General features: G+C 40.7%; 1 long non-coding RNA gene across 1 annotated transcript; it reads left to right on the forward strand.

The window, feature by feature from the left end:
* Positions 1 to 5,984: 5,984 nt before the first annotated feature.
* Positions 5,985 to 23,230, forward strand: LOC143435138 (uncharacterized). Its single transcript, XR_013105146.1, has 4 exons — positions 5,985 to 6,097; positions 7,017 to 7,115; positions 21,600 to 21,718; positions 22,943 to 23,230. It is a non-coding gene; the product is annotated as an uncharacterized LOC143435138 (long non-coding RNA).
* Positions 23,231 to 23,476: the final 246 nt, after the last annotated feature.

Below are 23,476 nucleotides of genomic sequence, written 5' to 3' on the forward strand. Positions count from 1 at the left end.
TGTGCTATAGGGATTTCATGGGTACCTTAAACAAGCAAAGCCTTCTTTGACCTCCTTCTCTAGAGAGCTAAGCCCCTGGACCTGGGAGAAGCCCTGTCCCTTGACACTAGGCTCTTCCTCCTACAGAACAAAGCATGTAGTGTGCTGCGCTAGCTGAAAATACTTAACCGCTGTGCGGGGTGTATTTTTCTTCCTGTTTGCCTGTTTGCTTTGAATCACAAGAGCCCCGACTCCACACCCACGCGCCTCATTTGTCAGTCGAGTTGTGTGGAGTGGCAGTTCTCCCGTACACATCCTAATGAGGTACAGAAAGACAGTTTTCAAAAAAAGTCAAAACTGTCTAAAAAGAATGGTAAACAGCAGCAGCCCCTAACGTCGTGTACTCAACAGTCTGGCACTTTGATAAAGAAATTGCTCTCCAAAGAACTAAAGCCATCATCACACTGCAAAAACACTCTGGGTTCCGAGGCTCCCTGGGCTTGGCCAGCTCTGAGCCCCACCCCCTCACTTCTCCATTCCCTCTACACCCCTTGCCCATGCCATGATTCCAAACATGGGTAGCTCTCTACAATGTCTCAACAGCATTTTTCTTTGTACTGGAAGAAAAGTTTAGATGTTTAGGGGTTTTGCTTTTTGTTTTTGTTTGTTTGTTAGGTTTTTTTTGTTTGTTGTTTTTTTTTTTTTCCCATGAGACTTGGCGAGAGTCACACGGGAGAGGGAGAGCCAGCGAGGGATTTTTTTTTTTTTTTAAATAAAATACATTCATACACTTGACCACAACCAGATAGATAGGTAGGTAGGTAGGTAGGTAGATAGATAGATAGATAGATAGATAGATAGATAGACAGATAGATAGATAGACAGACAGACTGACTGACTGACAGACAAATACGCATATCACTTGCGGAGAGTTTACAGCTGTTCAGATTTTCACCCAAAACATGTGAATAAAAACTACAAGCAAAACAAGCCCTGCCTCTCATACCTTTTATGGATTAACAAATAGCCCTTCCCTGCTGATGCCCGTTCTTAATTGGCCTGTGCTGTGAGAAGCAATTAAGCCTAAATGGCCGCTTGCTGAGAGCTGGTGTAAGAAAGGCTGCTGGAGGCATCTGCATTCCCCAAATAGAGCACACATGCTTTGCTTTGGCGCCCATAAAAAAAAAAAAAAAAAAAAAAAAAAAAAAAAAGGAGCTTGACTTAGTTACCTCTTCTCTCTCTCTCTCTCTCTCTCTCTCTCTCTCTCTCTCTCTCTCTCTCTCTCTCTCTCTCTCTCTCCCCCTCCCCCTCCCCCTCCCCCTCCCCCCTCCCCCTCCCCCTCTCTCTCTCTCTGCTTTTAAGAGTGGGGAAGAGCCATTGTTTCACGCACTCAGTCGAAGTTATTCGCAGAAAATTGTTCGACATAATGTAATTTTTGTAACTTTTGTGCAAATGAGAGATGTGCAGATGAAAGAGCTCTTTCTATGGGGGAAAGGCCTTTTCCAGCACCATCTGCCCCGCCCCCATCCTCTGCGGCTACATTGTGTGTGCGAATGACGGATCGGTGCTAGCAAAATGAAGGAGAAAATGAGACAACTCCTGGGACACAAACAGACCCTCACCTGAATAGCGAGTGAATGGGGAAGGAACATGCAGGGCGTTATCTTCTGGTGCGTTTCCACTCCTAAAGATGAAGGGAAACTAGAATAAAAAGACTGATGTAGAAGCGACCTGCCCCTCGCAGCCCAGGAGGGTGACTGCTGGCAGCCTCCAAGACATTTCCAAACCACGGGGACATGTGTATTGTTGGAGCTGGTTGCTGGTATTTATGTCATTTTATTTTTATACAGACAAAGGAACAGAGGAAGTAAGCTAGAATTTTCTCCTGAACTGTACAGAAAGAGCCATTGAAAAAGGTTGTTGCTGCAGTTGCTTTTCTCCTAGCAAAGGACAAATCTATTGCTTTTATAAACATTATATTCATCATTACAAAAAGTGAGGCTTTAAAATATGGGGAACAGGGACAAATAATAGGAAGAAAATCACTCCGAATTCAACTACCCACCAATATCCATCATTTGTTATTCTCTGAGCACCATTCAAACATCCTTATGCATACAATATATAGATTTTTAAAACTAGCAAAAAAAAAAATCATAAAACCACGATCCTAAGGCCTATGTGTTTTTAAGCGTTTCTGTTTTATTTTACTCTAAGAACAATAAAAATACTGTAATCATGCTGGTAAGTTGCTGAACTTCAGAAAAATTTCTCTCTCTCCAACAAATAGTTTGTCAAAGAAGAAAACAAAAAAAAAAGAAAGAAAGAAAGAAAGAAAGAAAAGAAGTGGAGTCTCATAGATTCAAAGCACTCAAAATAGAACTGGGGCTGGGGGAGGCACATGCTAGGCTACATCCCCAACGGAGCCTTTGAACTGGACTCAAGACCAACTGACATATGAGCTCAGTCCTTTGAAACACCTGTAGACCTCTGATGATATTCTGTGTAATAGACCACTCCCCTAAACTTTCCAGACACGGGGACTACGACCGATCTCTCATTAAAAGACTAACTTCTGCCAGTGAATGAAAAAATGAAATAAAAAGAAAAGGATATGACTGCTCCTGGGTGTGACGGAGGAGAAATGTATTGTAGATCTGTGGGAGGGCATTGCCAGAGACAGGGACATCTGGGAGAATCCAGAGTGGGCATGACCAGACTGAGCTGTGCCAGATGGGAAGACAGGAAGGGAATGGGAGAAGGAAGAGCAGGAGAGCCAGGCACTGCAGCCAGGGGACCCAGGGGTACAAAGAAGGCAGGTAATCAAAGTGATTGGATTATACAGGGAAGAGTAGCCCAGCCCCTGGGCTGAAGAGTTCAGGGGTAGAAAATGGATGTGCCAAGCAGAAGAGCCCTGGCAGCCAAGTCCACTTTGACATGCTAAATAGAAACTTCAGCCATTTGTCCCAGGTTTGAAACCTAAGAGAGCCAGCACCAATCTTAATTCAACAAACAAACACTAACAAACCTCATAATAACCAAGGCTCTTGTCAGTTTAAAGCTATACATACAGCTACCATTTTGTAAAAACATGGAATACCTTTTCCCACCTACTGGAATCTGCATTTCCCCAGATTGCAATTCCAATCAGCCCCAAATAAATGCAATCGACTTTGTTCTTGACGAGGCTGATTTTATTATCAATTGGCATGTTTTAATATTTAAAGCATGCCTCTTTGCTGCGGGGTGAAAAGAAATGTCATTCTCTGTGTATTGGAAGTTCAGGGAAGAAAATATTTCCTTTGTCCACAGAGACTCCAATGAATGAATGGTAAGGAAATTGAAAATGGGCAACTAGAGATTAACAGAAGAGTGTGTATATTTTCTCATATGTGAGCACTCACTAATAACTAGCTGAAAATACAGTTAAATGAAGTAAATTAATGTATGTATTTATATTTATATATATTAAAAGGAGGGAGGAGCTGGCCTTTCAAGGACAATATCAGGTACTTCTGAACTCCTTGATGCTACGGTAATCCTTCTCATGACCAAGACACTATCTTGGAGAGGAGTTAACATATGTCCACCCAGCATGCTTAGCCTGCAGAACATAAGAATCAATGACACTATTTTTTCTGGAGTTTCTGCTTAACTTTAGGTAATGATTTGTTCACTTTAATTTTCATGACCTTTGAAGGTGGATATTAATCCCTTTACAAAGGGATTTTTAGCAGCATCCATGGTTTCAACATGCTGGGTACCAGTAGAAGAACCCATTTCCCTCAGCATGACACCATAATGTCTCCAAATACAGCCACCTGCTCCCTGGGTCGAATAGGGTAAAGCCACCTTTAGTTAAGACTCATTAAGACTTTGGAAAATAGAATGAAGCGCAGAAAAAAGACAGTAGATTGCAATGATCATTTTTGACTATGCAGTTGAGTTGTTTTTAACAGTTGCCTATTGACCCCTTGTTGAGACACTGCCTCATCTAGCTGGAGATTGTGCCCTGGATCTAAATGAGGTTGAAATAAAAAGATCTATCTGTAAAAGAAAGCAATAGGTTTCAGGAGATAGAAGAAGAACCCATATTCCAGATGTGTCAATGGTAAGATGTATGAGTTTCCTCTTGGGAAGAAAAAAAGATTTTTCCTTAATCTTCATAAATCCATAGGTGGAGCAAACTCCTGTAATACAAGACAGATCGGCAGGAGAAAACCGAAGCATGTCTATTTATGTGTGCAGTCTTATCACATGGGAGAAGCAGTCACAAAAGGCACTCAAGGCAGTGACAGAAAACTCTGGCTTTTACTGCAGCTTCAACAAATGGTAATAAATTTACAGAGAAGTGACAAGACAAAGAAAAGGAGCTTCAGCTTCCAAAGGCGAGAGGCTACAAGAAGATAAATGTTTGGGAAGAAACAAATGGAGTAAGGTTTGTTTGTAGATCCCCGTGGTGCTACCTCTGTGCAGTAGGGTTGTCTTTCATAAAGGAAGAATTTATAGCTTGTTTTGGGTGGAAAGGGGGAGGGTAAAAGACTAGTCCTTTGCTGCTCTTTAATTGTTTTAAGCTAAGAAAGTCTTTCCTATTTTAGGAATGTACATTCTGCTCTCCCACAGAGACAAGAGGCAAGAACCCACAGGGCAGCCAAGGTGTGATAGCTTAGTTGTAGTCTAAGGGACTGGCTGCTTCCAAGCAAGAAGATTCCAGAAACAACAATATTTTAGAAGACTTCAGAATGTTCGTTGGAGTCCATGAGCAAAGTTAAAAGCTGAGCTAGAGATAGAAAAGAAATTAGCAGAACATCACTTGCCCTCTGGACAGAAAGGAGACTTTGATGGATGCTAAAAGCATTGTCATTTATACATGTTGAGAATGCTAACACTTCACTCCAATCACACAGAATGAATCAGCGATAACAGCATGCATGAAGTTATCCTGCTGTACCATTCTAAGTTGTACTCGCCCCATTTTCCCATCTCTCTTCACTATTCCCACATCAGAGGAAGAACTCAGAAAAGAGAAACTTTGAGAAAATGAAGAGGAAAGGAGAAGAATTTTTGGTGTAGGATTCAACCTTATGTGGGGAACAGGTGAGGATTAAAATATGCCTTATCCATAGGCTGTGCTAAAGATTTAGTCCCCAGTCTGTTTTGCCCAGACATGACAGAACATTTACGAGGTAGGACTTGATGGGAGGTTTTAGGTCATTGGGAATATGCCTTCCAAGGGAATTGTGAGATTCTAGCCTTACTGCCTTCCCCTCTTTCACTTCCCCACCATAAAGTAGGTATTTCTGCTATGCCACCCCCCAAAATATAATATTCTCCACTTCAAAGACTTAAAAGCAATGGGTCCACCCAGTAATGGACTGGAACTTCCGCAAGTGATTTTGAATAAACTTTTCCTCTTTATACATTGCTTATCTTTGGATACTTTATTACAGTATGTAGATGACATACATAGGAGTTTCACTGGGTTTTAGATATTTGAAATTATTGAAAAATAGTAAGATCAAGTTAATACGTGGTTAAAATGTTTAAAACAAAAGGCTTTCCTGGAAAAGTGTGAAGACTATACTAGAGAATGTGAGAGATTTTTTTTCATTTGTCTGAGTAAAGTTCAAACCATTTAATAAACTGATTATATTTATTTTAAATCAAGCCTGGATCTGTTAGATTTATATTTTTCCCAAGAACTTCTGTATCACCTAAGTACTTGCATTGTGGTGAGGATCCATTGCCTTTAAACTTGACTTTGCATGGACAATAAATTACTTATCAACATGTTGTTTCCTTGAAGGCTTTGTAGCCATTCCCTTTACTTCTTTTGGTACTGGGACAATGTTGTGAAAAAAGACAAAGGCAGCCATGCTTTTCTGCATTTGTGATTTAATTTGTTTTCTTCATGCCCATACAAACCCTTCATTATTTCATGCTCAGCACCCCTCTCATGATAGGGTTTGTTGCTGAATGTATTGTCAGTCTCTGCTGAGTTCTACAGTTACTCTTACATGGGCTGAGGCAGGCTTTTAGTGTGATGAGATGGAGCAAGAAATGGATGCCTTTTATTACTGAAATCATGTCTGATCCATCCTTTTCCTGAAAAATATCAGTGAGTCTGTATTTCTTTGTTCTCCTTTATTTTCTTCCATATCCAGTGCTTTGTTTGTAATCTCTTTACATCTTTTTTTTTTCCAATTTCATTTTAGGTTATATCATCAAACCTGATACTGTACACATAGCTGTGTTGTTGGTCATGTTTACTGTTTCTGAACTGAGTTCCCTTCTATTTCTCTATGTTCTCGTCCTGTCCTTTTCTATTACCTTTTCATTTTTCTCCGAACTTTTCTATTTCTTCTTTGAAATATTTTTCTCAGACCACAATTTTTGCTACGAAAAAGTTCACAAGACTATATGGAATTTTTTTTTTCTAATTCTACAGTCAATCCTTCATGTGGTATGGTTTATGTCAGTTTTGCAGAAGGTGTTTCTCTCTTACCCATTCTATTCTTATTCATCGTCGTCATTGTCATCATCATTATGCATCTATCATAAGGATCCATTCTGATTATCCATCACTTTTGAATGTCTTGCTGGTTTGTTGCAAAAAATCATGTGTGGGTTCACTGGAAATGTTGTGTGAATCACACACTCACACTAAGCCTTTACCTCCTCACCTTTCAGCACTTCTGTCTCTGTTCCAGACCTACGAACATGAGCATTACTATTGTTTCTCCCTTACCTCTGAGACTTTCCCTCAAGATGGAGGTTACAGAATTCATTGAAGTTTTTAAGGATGAAACACTGAGAACTGTAGTCTGGGGCTAGTGCTCTAGAAGGCAGGGTATAGAGAAGAAGGGAGGAGAGGGGAGGAGAGGGGGAAGAAGGGAAGGGAGGAAGATGAGACAAGACGAGACGAGGCGAGAAAACCATTACTTTTGTGACCAGTGATGCCTTCCCAGACATCATGTTTCTCAGGAACACATAAGACTGAATTGTTTGTTTGTTGTTTTATTTCCAAATATTCTTAGTTAAAAAAAAATTTGATGATGAAGAAGAAGAAGAAGAAGAAGAAGAAGAAGAAGAAGAAGAAGAAGAAGAAGAAGAGTGAAGACGTATAAAATGAAAAAGTAAGAAATGTTCATATCCAATTGCTTCTATGGGTGGACAACACAGCTCAGCCACAGAGTTTAAGGTACACAGAGTGAAGGTCAACTTTCTGACCTGGCTTAGAAGACAGCCCCATAAGGCTCCTCTGTAGACCACAACTTGGTTTTCTTTTTCTTTTCTTTTTTTTAAGAAATAATTTTTGGGGTTTTTAAAGATTTATTTATTTATTTTATGTATGAGCACACTGTCGCTGTCTTGAGACACACCAGAAGAGGGCATCAGATTCCATTACAGATGGTTGTGGGCCACCAGGTAGTTGTGGGAATGGAACTCAGGACCTCTGGAAGAGCAGCCAGTGCTCTTAACCACTGAGCCATCTCTCCAGCCCATGACTTGTTTTTTTCATGTTGGCTCAATTCCAAACAATCCCCAATCTCCCTCTGTATCTTCTGCATCTTACTTTTCCTCAGTTTGTCAGACACTGGATGAATAATCTGTAGGTACTTTCTAGAAACATACTTTGCAACAGTGGTTCTCAACCTGTGGGTAAGAAACTGTTTGGCAAACTTCAGTCTCCAAAAATACTCACATTATGATTTATAACCATAGCAAAATTACAGTTATGAAGTAGCAACAAAAATAAATTATTGTTGATGGGGGTCACCACAAATTAGGAACTGTATTAAAGGGTCAAAGCATGAGGAAAGTTAAGAACCACTGCTTTACAAGGACCAGGGGTGGATGGAGGCATGACCACATGTATCCTATGCATTTTGTGATCAGTTTTCCACTTCATCCATGCAGCAGGAAGGAAGTGTGTTCAGCTTTCTTACAATTAGTGAAACATCTGACTGACTGGATGGTTTTTTCCCATAGAACATTCACAGTTTTCTAAAAGGCAATTCTGAAAGGCAATGGGGCAGGGTGAAGAGTATCACATTCCATCCTTTGATTTTGTAATCATCTGAGCAGAGATAAGAACCCAGCCCATCTCATCCCTGGGCTACCGTCTATCTGCAGCAAAGGATGCTCCTCCCACACAGAAGAATGTGGCTAGACAGACAAGCTAACATCCTTAGTAAAGTCTAGGAAAAGCACATTAATTAATGTCTTAGTAACTTTCCTATTGCTGTGAAGACACCATGACCAAAGCAACTTATAGAAGAAAGAGTTTATTGGAGCATACAGTTTTAGAGGGTTGGAATATCCATGACCATACCGGTAGGGAACATGGTAGTATAGTAGGCAGGCAGGCATGGCACTAGAGCAGTGGCTAAGAATTCACATCTTGTTCCACAAGCATTAGGCGGAGAGCCACAAGGAATAGCATGGGCTTTTGAAATTCAAATCCTGCTCCCATTGATAAATCTCCTTCAACAAGACCACACTTCCTAATCCTTCCCAAACAGTTCCATCAAAGGGAGACCAAATATTCAAATATATGAGGCTACTGGGGCAGTCTTATTCAAAGTACCACAACAAAGAACCTCCTCCCAAGCTTGTAGTAAATAGCAACTCAGAGCCACTGCAACTTACTTCAATCTTGTATCTTCCAGAGGAGCAGATGGTAGAGTGACCACAGACTACTCATTTAGAGGTATGACCAGCATGGGCCACCTCTTCAGCTGCTTCAGGCTAGGCTGAGAACTTCTCAATATTATTATCTCTCTGAATCTTCGTGCTGTGATTAAGCCTCCTGCCTGTGGTATCCTGAGGCATGTTATGTAACCCTGTATAGCAGCCTGTATCAATGTTTGCTTGACCACACCTTATTTACACATCTTGAGACATTATTACATTAGTCTCTAGAAGAGAGGAGTCAAGCCCATTTCCAAATGGCCATTAACATATCAGGTAATGTACACTTGTAAAGCATTTTACCTTCAAGGATTTTTTGATCCTTCCTGTGCCATTGAGCAATCTAGTAAGGCTACAAAGACCTTCTTATAGTGCCATATTTAAAGAAATAAAAAAGAAACATGGACCACCAAAGAAAATCAAGTTTTTGAGATTTTGGTAATTATTAAAATATTTTAAAAACATATTTGTCATGCTTCTTTAGTAGTATATTAAAAGGCATGCTTATATTTTCACAAATAAATTTAATAACAGGTTTATGAACTACTAAAGTTTCTATGCAGTTAGTGCCAGGGAGATAGTACAGTGAGTGAAAGCACTTGCCACCATCCTGATGACCTGAGTCTGACTCCTGTAACCCACATGGTAGAAATAGAGAACAGATTCCCTCAAGTTGTCCCCTGACCTTCACATGCACACACAAAAAAATAACTAAAAATAATATTCTAAAATATTTGCAACAAAATGATTTCTATTGGTGGAAAAGTCATAGATCCTGCTAAAAAACTACTGGACTTCTTCCTGTTCACATTTAAATGAAAAGAAATGATACATTTTGATTAGGGATTAATGAATATAGATATAATTTTTATTCTTCTCACCAAATTTATTAACCTTCCCCTGAAATTCAGTTCAGTTCCCCTGAACCCTGGGTTAAGTACCCTGTGCACACTACAAAGTCAGAAGTTTCAGCTAATAACGCAGGAATGTGGCTCTCTGGTGAAACAGCAAGCTGAGTGTCCTCAGTAGCTGAGGCAGGAATTAATTATTGTAAAAAGAGCAGGGAAATCCAAGAAGCAAAGGGCTTGGAACAGGATTCCGGTCTCTAGTTTAAGAACTGAGAATAGAGGGGTTATGAAATGGAATGAAGGTCCCAGAAAGTGATGGAAAGTCCAGGCTTACAGAGGACCTGGTGAAAGCAGTAACAGTGAGTTTCCCATCTGCTTCCACTTCTTCCTCTCTTTCCTCCCCTTTCCCCTAGATTCCTCTCTTCCTGTAGTAGCAAGCATAAGAGAGAGGGCAGTAGACAAAAACTTTCAGAGGCTTCCCTCTAGTGGCTATGAAAACAGTTCAGAAAGACCAGTCCTCTTTGGAATCACTCAAAAGGAACTACAAAACGTAGACAATGATTCGGTTGTGCTTCACAATAGTACTTCAAGTCATGAAATGCTAGATAATTAAAGTGTTATCAATAAAGAAATGGTTATAAACTGAGATAGCAAAAGACACTACAAAGGCCATATTGCCAAGTAAGATGCATCCATTGGAGACTGTATGTCTGATCCAAGCTCTACTATAATTAGTTGGTGCACATAACAAGAAAACATGGACACAGGAGCTTGAAAAGTGCCAGGGGAGCCTCTCGGGACTTTTTTAGTCCTGCATCAGAAGGGCTCTGGCATGAGAAAAATACATGAGTTTCCTCAAGAATGGTATGAGGCCACCTACTTATCCAGAAGTAGCCAGAGTTCAGGAAACATCTGAAAGATCTCCACTTTATACTCAGATATTTACATAATTTACAGGACATTTTCCAGAGAGCTGTGTCTCGTAAACCAGAAGACTCCAATGTTGTTTACCTAAGAAATCCTAGACACCAAAGTACACTCTGCTAAAAGCATTCCACGGATAAGGACTCTGCTGCTGGCAAAAACCATTCAGTTCACCAAGAGGCCTGCTATTAGTATCCTTATAAGATTAAATAGTTTGTTTACCATCTATCCAATGTAGGAATGTGCCCTCCCCCAGGAAAGAATGGATCATGAGTGGCTGTTTCCAAAGTATTCTGCACAGACTAGATCTGGGTGTATTTGTTTTGTATTGTGTTTTTTTTTTAGGTACACAGTCCTGCCATGTAGTGCAGACTGACTCTGAACTTATGGCTACTCTCATGCTTGAACTTTTCAAGTACTGAGATTATAAGTGTCACCAAGCCAGGAATACCTAGGTACTTTTAACTTTAAAATTAACATTGTCAAACATAAGACTTTGAAGTGACAGCAACATAACAAGCCTCAAATTTGATTTATCTTGTCAATTATATATAAGAAATACAGAGAAACTAAAATATTCTAAGATAGGGGTCTCAACAGGCAGCCCTGGAACTCAAGGCTAGTCTCAAATTTCTGCTGACCTTCCTGCCTCTACCTCTTGGGTGTTGGGATTATAGCCATGTGTCCCCATGCATAGTTTAAGGATATATTTTTAAATCATTTCTGGACCACAGATTGGGGTGATTGTTTTATAATTTACATTTTTCTTCAAGAACCATGCATTTACTCTCACTGAATCTTGTTCGTTTGTTTCCTGAAATTAAAGCGCCCAAGGAAATTTATAAAGCATATAAGACAGAGGACAGGACTTAAAAGTAAACTGATTTAGAATCAAACTCTGGCTTAGCCAGAGCTTGCTCTGAAATGTCAGACAAATGAGAATGTTTCCTCCATTAAAAACAGCTTAGTACTCATCTCACAGGGTTCTTGGACACCGAAGACAGACACAGGGATCACAAATCACACTTCTTTTGACACATTCTGGTTAGTAGATGCCTGGATCACCTGGGCACCACCACCCCACTGCCTGTTTTCAGAAAGCTCCTCCCTCTGGGCCATGTCTGCCACTTTGCCCACCAGCCTTAGCCTGGAGTTGCTCAGATGTCTTGCCATTTCCAGACTTGAACAAAATAAAACAGGGCTTGGGAATCCTCATATTTTGAAAACTAAGGATATGCCAGGGAATTTGCCCTTGATCAGAGAAATTTTGATCAACAAAAATGGGAGGGGGACTGAGGGTCTGAAGAGAGGATTCAGTGGTTGAGAAAAAGGGTAGCTGTGGGGAAAGAATTTGCCTCTGTTCTGTTCTTCAGTCAGTTACCACAAGGCATGGTTTCTCCACCCAGGCTCTCTAGAAGAGCCACACATGGTCTTACAGCACATGCTGAGTAGACCACCCAGCTCATCATGAAGACCAGGACAGTAGCGTCTCCAGGACAGTGGCGTCTTATCAATACACATGTACCGTGCCTTGACTTTTGCTGCCCCGTGTTTCCACATCCTAAACAATGATCAAATTCTTTGCCTCAGGCCATGCTCAGCTGTTAGAGAAACCTTACCTAAAACAACAGCTAATGTATACAGAGCATCAGCACACCATCCTCTCAGAACAGATTGTATAATATAAACTTATCAGAGGAAGCTCCTCGGCTCCATCTTCGGCACAAAAGTAAAGGTAAAGAAAAAGAAACATCCTTTCAAAAAGGCATGAGGTAGTTTCCCCACCCACTCCAAACAGGGATGTGGTTCTTCCTCTGTTATGATGAGATTTAAATAAAATGTGGTATTTTATTTACTTTTGTTTTTGTCAACACTGTTCCCATTGCCACTCCTGACACACTCCTCTCTATAAGTAAGATAGAAATCCATCATAATCATTTAATAGTAAAACTGCATCTTAATATGGATTATTATATAAAGTTATAAGCCACATGCCACTGCATAAGTGAGTCTGGATATCTTGGCTGAAGTACAAGTTATAACATCAAACAGACGTGAATTAGAATCCTATAGTGGTTTGAATATGCTTGGCCCAGGGAGTGGCACTATTAGGAGGTATGTCTTGGTGGAGTAGGTGTGGCCTTGGTGGAGAAAGTGTGTCACTGTGGAGGTGGGCTTTGAGACCTTCCTCCTAGCCACTTAGGAGTCAGTCTTCTCCTGGCTGCCTTCTAATCCAGATGTAGAACTCAGCTCCTTCAGTGCCCCACCTGACTGGATGCTACCATGCTTCCCACCATGATGATAATGAACTGAACCTCAGAATCCATAAGCCAGCCTTTACAGGCTGTTGTCCTTTATAAGAGTAGGCTTGGTCATGGTGTCTCTTCACAGCAATGGAAACCCAAACTAAGGCAAATCCTTATCTCTGTGATCAGAGAGAAATCAACCTTAGAGATTCCTTCTTTATCTCAAAGCTCACCAAATTAATCTCTTTCCATGAGGTTGAATTAAATAATAAATATAGACCCTTTAATTCAAGAAGTTTTTTACATAATCAAAATGAAATAATAATTATTATCACTATTATCTGACGTGCCATTTATAGCTTAGTGTGGTGGTACATGCCTGGAATCTAAGCACTTAGAGTGTTGAGGCAGGAAAATCAAAGCCACCCTGGGCTACACTGTGATACTGGCTCAAAAATATTAGTAAATAAAAGGCATTTTAAATAATATACTAATTAAAAATTATATTAGCACTTAATAAGGTGGTCATGAAGGCGTTAGTATGATTATGGATGAATTCATTTAGGTAAAAGTTCTGTTCCAATGTTTGTGCAAGGTCCAGGGGAGGTCTCATTTCCTGTGTCACATGTCAGAGCTGTCATTAAATTAACTCAAGAAGATGGATAGACAGTGGCAACAAGAATAGGTAGCAAGGCAACCTGAAGTCTGGAGATTGGTCAGGATCTATGCCTGATTCCCCAAAACCAGCTGTGGGGGCAACAGATGGAGGAAACAGAATCCATCATCCATTGAGGCAACAAAACCTTGGCCAAGTTCAGTAGAATTCTTAAGATTCTGTTTCTAGTTTATGCAGCATAGTATCAGGTAGGGAAACTGAGGCAGTCATATACTTTTCTGGAAGAAACCACCACAACAATACTCAGAGGTACACTCTACTGTCCTTTTAGCCTACCAAATGACATGTGTCAAGGAGAGCATTTACTCACAGTTCCAATAGGCCGAGGCCACTAAGATATGCACCTGGATTGATTTGGGCTAGAAACTGAGGCTGAAGAAGAGGAGGTATTTTGTGCTTCGGGTCAAATAATTAAGAGGCAGGAAGGATGACAAATGGACCTGTTTCAGCTTAAGAGAAGCCAATGCACTTAATGGCAAGGATTACAAGAGGCCAGAACTTTGTGGTTCCCATGACCAAGTCACCCTAGAAAGCCTTTGTACCTCTTGCTAAGCTTAAGATCAGGGAAAGTCACAGCAGTAACCTTGAGATGTCACCTCTGAGGACCTTGGATCCAAATTATGCTAAGATCAATTTCCTGCCTAGGGACATCTGAACTCACGTTTTTACTGAATTATTTGTGCCCCAAATTAATCTCTTAAGAAACTGTGACCCAGGACAAAGAGTCTCTGTTACTCTTTATCTTCATACAGAAGAAGTATACTGAAGAGCAAAACTTCAGCCTCTCTCTACTCCCAACAAATACTTCAAACTGAGTATCATTTGCATCTTTTTTCGTAAGGATCTCATCCATCTTGTGCCTTAACATGATGAGATGATGCTAGAGGACATTATTATTTCATGTTTCTATTCTGAGAAAGATGTCTCTCTTCAACTTAACTACTAGCTGACAAAAATAACGTTGAACATCTGCAAGAGATAAAACAACTTGAATCCAATTTCCTTTCACATAGATTAAGAGTCCCATTCTCCTGTCATTTATGTAGCATATAACTCAATTTTTTGCAATATTTAAATGAGAGGCTAGTTTTTCAGGTCTGTCAATGTGGATGACATAAATTTTTTATTTTGTCCCTTCCACTGATGCAGTGGATATATGAGCCCCTGTCAGGATGTGGCAGATCACAAGAGAAAGGGGACTTACACAGTAAAAGACGGAAAGACCAATAAAATGGAGAGGCTGTAAGAATAATCTCCTCTTTTGAGAAAACAAGTAAGTAAAACACACAGGAAGACAAGTCCTGCTGTTCCCATGAGTAGAACCTAAGTCACCTGCATGATTCAGATATTTCATGGTCTATAATTTGTAATTGATTTGACAGTTGATACCCCTATACACAGAGGTAACAGTTAGCATTGAAACAAAAAAAAGTCCTCTTGTTGGTTTGAGTAAGCAAAAGGCCAAAAGCCAGCTAGCATCAGATAGAGGTTGGTCAGGGGCTAGCTCAAAGTCACCAGCATCTGTTTCTTTATCTTTTGGATTGATTTCCTTTGTGTTTGTTTCATTATTACATAAGGCTCATCCAACTAGGAAACAATTGACTTCAGTATCTCCAGGCTTTTAGGTTCATTAAGGGAAAATTAGCTTCTTGGACTACTCTCAGGGTTAAGTTAGGAAAACACTTAAATGCTCTTAGGTCTTTAAATCAATGGCAATTTAATTCTGGGAATTGTTTGTGTGGGTGACAGAATGACTAAGAATGGAGAAAGAAAGAATGAAGAAATTAGAAACAGTGGAAGATGGCCACTACCACTCTCAGGGCTGTCAAGATGGAAGGAGAAGGTGCTTTTATTATTACCAGACTTCAGGAGCGTCAGTGTCCAAATCTAGACCATGTCAAGTGTGTCATACAAACACCAGACATGGAAAAGACATAACAACTCATGAAGAAACTATCCAAAGCATGTCTTCTTTTACCTGACCTCTAAGCTCTTCTCTGTGTCTCTCCATGGACACTCCCAACTGGGAAGTCAGTGAATGAAACAGCCTTGGAAATGTGGTTACTTAAAATACAAGCATTCCAATAGGCAAGAGAGAATCTGCACATAAGACCACTTGTGCTTATCTCTCATGGTTATCTTCAACCAGGATCTGTTAAGTCACCTTTCCCAAGTTAACAGCAAACCTCATAATGACATTCTGAGAAGATCCCCTTAACTTAGTGGAGTCCCTGCTCTGTTTAGTGCCTAAGTAGCCTAAGTCAACATGCCTCTGAGAGTGATGTATTTCCCTTGATCAGATAGCTTTGAAGATCATAAGGAATTCTTATCCAGTACATATGGAAGTAGGAGAGGGTGACCAAAATCTCAGTTCTTGGTGGAAATACTTCTAATGGGAACTACTGGCCTGAAAGTTTCCACTGTAAAGAACTTTCAGCCAGTAAAGGTTGATATGATTTCAGACTTGGACAGTAGGGGGCTCTAGACCAGTGAACAGCTGTTGGGAAAGGTATATGCAATATGCCAGCTACAAGGATGAGATGGTACATGTGATCTAGAAACAACTGGGTACAGGGACTGAGCAAAGACAGATGAGAGACAAGACTCTCTTACTATTGAATATGGAAAATGGAGAAGCTATCAGAATGTAATTGGAGGTGCCTATCTTAATTAAACATATAGATCAAAAGCTACAGAAGTAACTACAGAGTGTGTGCTCGCACGTGTGCACATGCCTATTACCTGACTCTGTGTCTACTGACATCTAATTGTAACACTTCATTAGCAATGCACGCTAGTCCCCACATCTTGGTTTGTAAACATCATTTGATTTTTATGGAAAGAAACCAAGGGTACTTGGAGAAGTGGCTGATTTCAGCTGTAGAGGACTAAGAAAAGCATATGATAATCTCAGAACATCATGCATCAAAGAATGATAGAGATCTGATGAAAAAAAAAGAAAGAAAGCTTCTGTGACACAAGTATAAGAGGAACTGAGTGTGGTGATAATACTGATATAAAATTGAACAAAATAGGAGTCTAGAGGTCTAAACAAATAAATACATATGTTGTAAACAATGGAGTTAGGATAAAAGTGTACTTTATGGGAGATTGGCAACCAGTAGCTGTAGAGGGGGCAATGGATTTAGAAACTACTGCATGGTTGTTTGGTGCCCAGCAACGTAGTAACTGCTTACAAAGTCGTCATTCCTGAATATTTAAGCCAGTGAGTGAAAAAGTGATGAGGCACAGTCTCAAAACACGTTCATACAGCAGAAAGCCAAAAACAGACCCAGCAAACAGCATCTTAACTGAGTGAGAACGTTAACATAGCCAACAGTGGAGCAAATCAATGTTACGAACACCCTGACTCTCCTGTGATGTTCTTCAAGAAAGCTCATTGTGCAAATGTAATCTTGAGGAGATACCAGACAAAGGCAAATTTAGGGATGGTCCACAGAGCAACTAGCTTAGATATTTCCAAAATAACAAAGCCTTAACCAGCTCTGAAAGAAAAACTGCCTCAAGTTGAAATAAACTAAAAGAAATGACAATGATTCAGTATGAGAGTTGCGGTTGGGCTCTTGCCCCATAGAAGTCACTACTGTGAAAATGGAGAGATTGTAGTATAGGTAACATGATGTCAGAGCCAAAGTCCACTTTCATGGGTGCACTCTAGCTGTATGAGTAGATGTCTATGCTTAATAAGTGTATATGAAGTGTATATGAAGTAATAAGTGGGGGCAAGAAATAATTTGTAATCAATTCTCAATTTACTAAATAAAAAGAAATGCGTCTGTATGTGTGTATGCATATTATAGAAGTGTGTGTACGTGTGTTCGTGTGTGTGCGCGAGTGCGTATATGTTTGTGTGTGTGTGTGTGTGTGTGTGTGTGTGTGTGCGCGCGCGTATATGTGTGTGTAAAAAGAAAGATGCCAGTTTGTTGTGGGAAACAGATGGCTACAGTTCTCTTTTAGTGCTGAACATCTCTGCCCTTGATTTACTTTTTAAAGAATCCAATGGTAAAAATCTCCTAGATGCTTGTCCTCCATCTTGCAAATACTTTTATATGCCTGTAGCTCACTCCTTCTCTGGATGTCCATGTGTCTTTGTAGGACTGGGATCTTACGACTTTGTCTAGCAGCCATACTGGTATACAGGAGGAAACCCAGCTTTGTGACGCCCAGTATGTTACATGATTTGTGAAGTACTTTTAAAGAAAATGAGTATGAAATTTCAAATTCCAATTTAGAAGGGCTTCCGTGTCTGTGTCATAATAGCGAGTGACTTCTGTGCTGCTGAGGCAGATTCTACAGGGCCCTGGGCACAGGTGAGATGGGCTGAGCAAGCAAAATGCTGTTTCTTTCCTTGTTTCTGGGATCTTTCTCACCAGCTGAGCAAAAGCCGTAAACATTTTGGGTTTAGATCCAGAGGGGTGGGAAGCAATGTGCCAACTCTCCAGCCTTCAGTGCTCTCAACCAGAAGCCACTCTTAGCAAATGGACCAGAAAAAAAAAAAAAACCTTAGCTTTCTTACTAAGTGGAATAGACATAAATCTCAAAATAGCATGAGGTGAGGGTCTACCAGGTACCCAGGGCTTCTTTCTACTAATGACCTTGTTTCACCCAAGAAATTTTTTGTGATCCTAAGTATATAGGTCTATAAAACAGGTCCATAAATCAATTATTTTGTGGTAATAAATCATTAATACATGCTTTTAAAATACCTCTTTGGTACATATAATTGTACTATTTACTAAAGATGACAGCATATTTACATGCTAATGGGATGGATGTGTTTATTTTTATGTAAACAACTAAATCTCTTTTGAAGGTTTCACACATGGGACAGAGGACCTTCAATATTTTCCAGAGTTGACCAGTACTTGGATCTTATAATTACCAATTCTGAGACCAACACTTTGTGCAAATATATGGTATAAAATGGCAGAAGCATGTTTAGGATTGATTCAGAAATTGGTGAAAATTCTTTCTTAATTTCGAGCCAAAATGCATTTAATGGATTTTTATTTTTTACAAAACTCCACAAAAGAACTTAAACATCAACTTTTAAAATCAACTATTGGAATATAATACAATCTAAACAAACACTAACTCGACACGTGCTGAGGAATGGCAGCAAGAAAATATTAAAATTCTTTTTGTTTTTCATAATTAAGTCTGTAGCAGACTACTGAATGGAAAAACACTGTGGTTCCTAACACACCATAGCCTTGAATCCGAGTCAAGGTGTTTGAGACAGCATTCTTTAGAGTGTCTATATTGTCTGCACAGAACCAAGGTTGAAGTAGAGTCACATGATACAACCCAGAGGAACCCCACCAGAAACACTTCAGATTCATTGTGCATCCTCATCCTAGCCTGCATGCCAAGGTTGAGAAAACAGCTGTTCCTATGCCTTCCTCTCATGCTCTCCCCTTCACATGACAACAAGCCAAGAGAGGTCCTCATCTATTCAAAGATAATTTGTTGTTTGTGTGTATGGGGGAAGTGGGGAGGGGAATAGAACTGAAAACAAGGGGGGAATGTAACTTGGGAGTCACACTAGAAATACTGTTCCCTCCACCAAGTGCTTCACCAAGATGAAGCTTTCTTCACTTTTATGTCACAACCCATCACAGAACTGAGACAGCTCATAATGTTATCCATCACGCTATAATAGTGTCTTGGATGCTACAAAAGAACACATGTGGGTATATTGCCAGTTTGTTATTTTTAGTTCAGGAAAAATTTGACTATGGGGAGAAATTTCAAGAAAATCACCCAGCCTCCAGTCTATACACTGACTGCTAACAGCACATCTGTCAGCGAGAACCACCAGTCACTTCATCAGATGTACACAGGTGACCAAGGCCTGCTTCCTGGCCTTTGCCGATCCCGGCAGACGGCATCTGCAGACGTAGGTTTTCTCCCCAGAGCTTCTGCACCTGCATAAACTCCTCCAGCCACACAGCCAGAAGAAGTACCCACTGCTTTTGATCTTCTCATGCCTGGCTCCTTCTTGTTCTCCATGATTCACTGGGGTGTCAGTTCCACATGAATGTCTTTCCAGTCATCTTTTCAGACTCATGCCCATTCCTAACCGCCACTCTCTGTCACCAGACCCTATTGATTCTTCTCATAAAACACACCACTACACAGAGAAGCTTGTTTCCAGTATCCTCCACACCAAAGACTTTGTCCTGTTCATCATGGCATTTCTACCCAGCACATGGCCAGGCACACAGTGGCTTCTCAGAACACTGCTAATCTAACAGCCACATTGAAAGGAGAAAAGCAGAGAAAAAATAGAGTCATTCACAGGTAAGCCCCTCATTTCTTATAGAAAGGTCTCTTTGTGAAATGTGCCAAATGGATTCATACATTCAAACAGGACCATGTAGCTTCAAAAGAAGCAGTATACCCATTCTCTCTCCAGTTCATTCAGCCATACTGAAATCTCTGACATCATATGGATGGCATTTGAGAAAACTCAATCATTTTGCCATGGTGCCTGCAAAACTGGATGGGTGATTGATGGAGAACACACAGTAGACATTCAGGTTGAAAAGCTGAAAGGAGCTCCTGTCTAACTCCAGATGCTCAGCCAGCCATGGCCAGCTCCACCTGGTCACTAACTGTATCGGGATGCAAAACCCTAGCAGTCCCAAAACTGGGTTGATTTGGACCATAGTCGTTAAATGAGATCCACTGTGGATGGGACTTCTGAGGGACTGATAGGCCAGGAGGGTCATCAAAACTGTTGCCATATTCTGGATTACTCAGCTGATTAGTTCTCTGCTCATGTCATCAGGGCCAGCCTGTGCCCTGGATGGGAGAAAAGCAGCTGTTTCTCCAACCTGTGGCTTAGAAAGGCACTACTTCCCTGTAATACATTGTCAGCTGAAAAGTATGAACCTGTCAAAGCATCACTGGTCAGCCTCCAAAAACTTAAACATGCTCCAAAAACTTACAATCATCTGCAGTGGTTCAAAACCATATAAAGCTTGTTTTCAAAGAAATGCCAAATATCTACGATAACTTACTAACTGGCTGGGTCCATAAAATGTTGGCGACCCAGCATACAGTAGAGTGGCTCCTGCAGCTCCCCAACCTACCACATGTCAATAACTCGGGAAAAGATCAAAGTTCAAAACAGGAAGCCAGATTTCTAGACCACCTCAGAAGCAAAGAATTATAAAGTCAAACTTTGCCTGAATAAGGACCATTTGCCCTTCCCAGGCACTCATTATGCACCCTGTGTTAAGTACTCCTTCCTAACTCAGACTGATTTAATTCTCAAACCTCAGTTTTCCATCTTAAGTCCTGTTAGATACAACACTCCGGCATCTATGTGGAGTGACTAGCGTTTTGACATTGCAGCATCAGGGTGCTGTTGTCTTCTATAAATGTGTTGTCCTGTGTTCATAGCTGGCCTGGGATGTATGTGCCCCTTAGGCTGCAGGAAGGACACATCTAGAATGGACAGAAATAAGACCTGCCATGGCATCTGTTTATTACAAGGCTCCATCCACCCTGAAGTAAACAAGGAGTTGTATGACAGCTTCCTTCAGGTTACCCATGAAATGAGCTACCTCAAACGGTCACTCTAGCAGGGTCTGATGAGTATTGCTTTAGTCACCAAAGGTCAGGACAACTGATCCCTCAGGTACTAAGGCTTCTAAACTCAGACCATGACTCCCCTAGTTAGTAGAAAGGAGGAGGAAAAATCACTGTGTGAGAATTAGCATTCATATGAACCTTCAGACAGCATCCTCTCCTCTCTATTGCTAAGCCTCCTTTTATACGTTATGCAGACTTACTATACTGAGATAATCTTTTAGATAAATCACTTGTGTTAGAGCAGTGGTTCTCAACCTTCCTAATGCTGCAACCCTTTAATACAGTTCCTCATGTTGTGGCGACCTCAACCATAAAGTTACTTTCACTGCTACTTTATAACTGTAATTTTGCTACTGTTATGAATTGTAATATAAATATCTGTGTTTTCTGATGGTCTTAAGCAACCCCTGAGAAAGTGGCCACCCACAGGTTGAGAAGCACTGTGCTAGAGGCGTCAACATTCTGCAGTGGTTGTCCTTTGTGTTTTAGAGGCCATATCTACTCCTAGCTGAAAAGACCAAAGACTGTTGCTATTGGAGAACTCAAGGGAAAAATTATACCATCAATGCTATGAACTGACTGTGGCTAAAAGTTGTCTTTCTCTAAAAGGCATCATCCAGGCCCCAGAGACCCTACATGCTATGATTATGATCTATCTGTGTATGCTGAGGAGAACAGCTTAAAGAGGGTACTGAGACCCCAAGTCAGAGACAGTTCAACACACTTAGGTAAGGCTCCTAAGGATGCTAATTACCCTCCACAGGGGATGGGGTGGTCCCCACTACAGGGAAACTAAGTTAGAGGAGCTCTGATCCCTTTACTCCTCACCCTCCTATATTTCTGGCCCTCCAGACAAGCTAGGGCATTTATTTCCCCCACTAAAGAACTTAGAATGCTACAGTGACTGACCATAGTTGGCTGAGGGAGCTCACCCTTTCCTAAAAGCTACTGCAGCTGTCCACTCTCCACTGTGTAACTCTTCACTGTGTTGCCTAACATGGTGCACCGTGGTCTCTCCCACAGTCCTTTTGCAAGGGAGCAATGTTTTTCTTCTGCACTTTGCAAAGGCTGCCACTAAGATCTTTCTGGATCTATAAAGCCCTCCAGGGAAATCTGTGGCTTGGAAGTGAACTGTGAGGGATTCAGGCAGATACTATGTTTTAAGTACATTTAGTCAATAATCAGTAATTTCTATCTAAAACAACTGTGATTTGTTTGGGGCCCTTACAAAAACTTGTGACAGTGACTTTGAGGCTGCCATTGCTGAGAAATGCTCACTGTTCAGGCAAGGTGGGAGTCCAAGTCTCTTCTTCCTTTCTTATGTCCCCTTTACTTTGAGCCAGATCCTGCCCAGTTCTGAACTCAGGCATGCTACTCTCTAAAAAAGGATTTCCCTCTAATAACTGATGATGCACGGCTCAGTGGCCCTGAACTTACCAACCTTTCCCACCTCATAAAGCTGAAGACACAGAGATAAGAATGACTAAGGCATTTCAAGTCAACTTTTACAGCATCCTCTCCCAGGCATCTAAAAAGGTGTCTAAGAGTCTCCAGCCATCCTATATCTGCAGTCACCTTGGAGCACAGGGACACCACAGCCTAAAGACAGATCATAAAGAGCCGGCTCTGCAGATGGGATCAACTGCCCTGTGACGGGAATTGGGGCTGTATCCCAAGCATGGGCCTTCCTAATGGAAGCCAGATTGTCCCCCAAGTGAAAACGGTTTCCCTGGGAACTAACTACCAGGCCTAAGATAACAGTCAACCAGATCACGGTTTGGCCAAGATTGTTGATAATACACCACTAATCCTGGTCCCTTCCCAGTCTCCCTCAGAGATCTCTAAGAAGAGAGATTATGACAGTTTCCCCAGGATGGGCTGAGGTACTTGGTCTTCATGTTCCCATCAAGGCCATGTTGATGAAGATCTTTTCTTTCCTTTTCCCTATTTAGGATGCTTTTGTGAAGTAGCTGGGCCTGACCTGTTGGAGCCCTCACAGCCTTGAACCCATTACATTCTGGTTATCGACACAGCCGGTAGTAGAAAGCGATGACATCTCCTACAAAGTCTCAGATGTTTTAAAGCAACTTTATTGTTCCCTTAGTGCTTCTTTCCACTTATGATGTTACAGGAATTGTGGGTGGTGTGGATACTTTAACAATTTAGACTTTGATTTAAAAAAAAATATTCAGACGGACTTGGGCCTGAATTTGGCAAAAATTAACATTTCCCCTCAATGGGTGGAATGTGTAAAGGGTTTATGTGTCCCTTTTAGAAAAACCAATAAAAGCATCTTCATACCTAAGAAGGACATTTGAATCTTTTTAGAGAAGAATATAGTGAGGGTTTTATTATTATTATTATTATTATTGAACTCTATAATGGATAATGAAGGTATCATACATGCATAGATACATACATACATACATATATAATACACATATACACATATATACATATATATGTATATATGTATACATATATGT

The sequence above is a fragment of the Arvicanthis niloticus genome, chromosome 19 (assembly GCF_011762505.2).
Source record: "Arvicanthis niloticus isolate mArvNil1 chromosome 19, mArvNil1.pat.X, whole genome shotgun sequence".
Classification (NCBI taxonomy): domain Eukaryota; kingdom Metazoa; phylum Chordata; class Mammalia; order Rodentia; family Muridae; genus Arvicanthis; species Arvicanthis niloticus.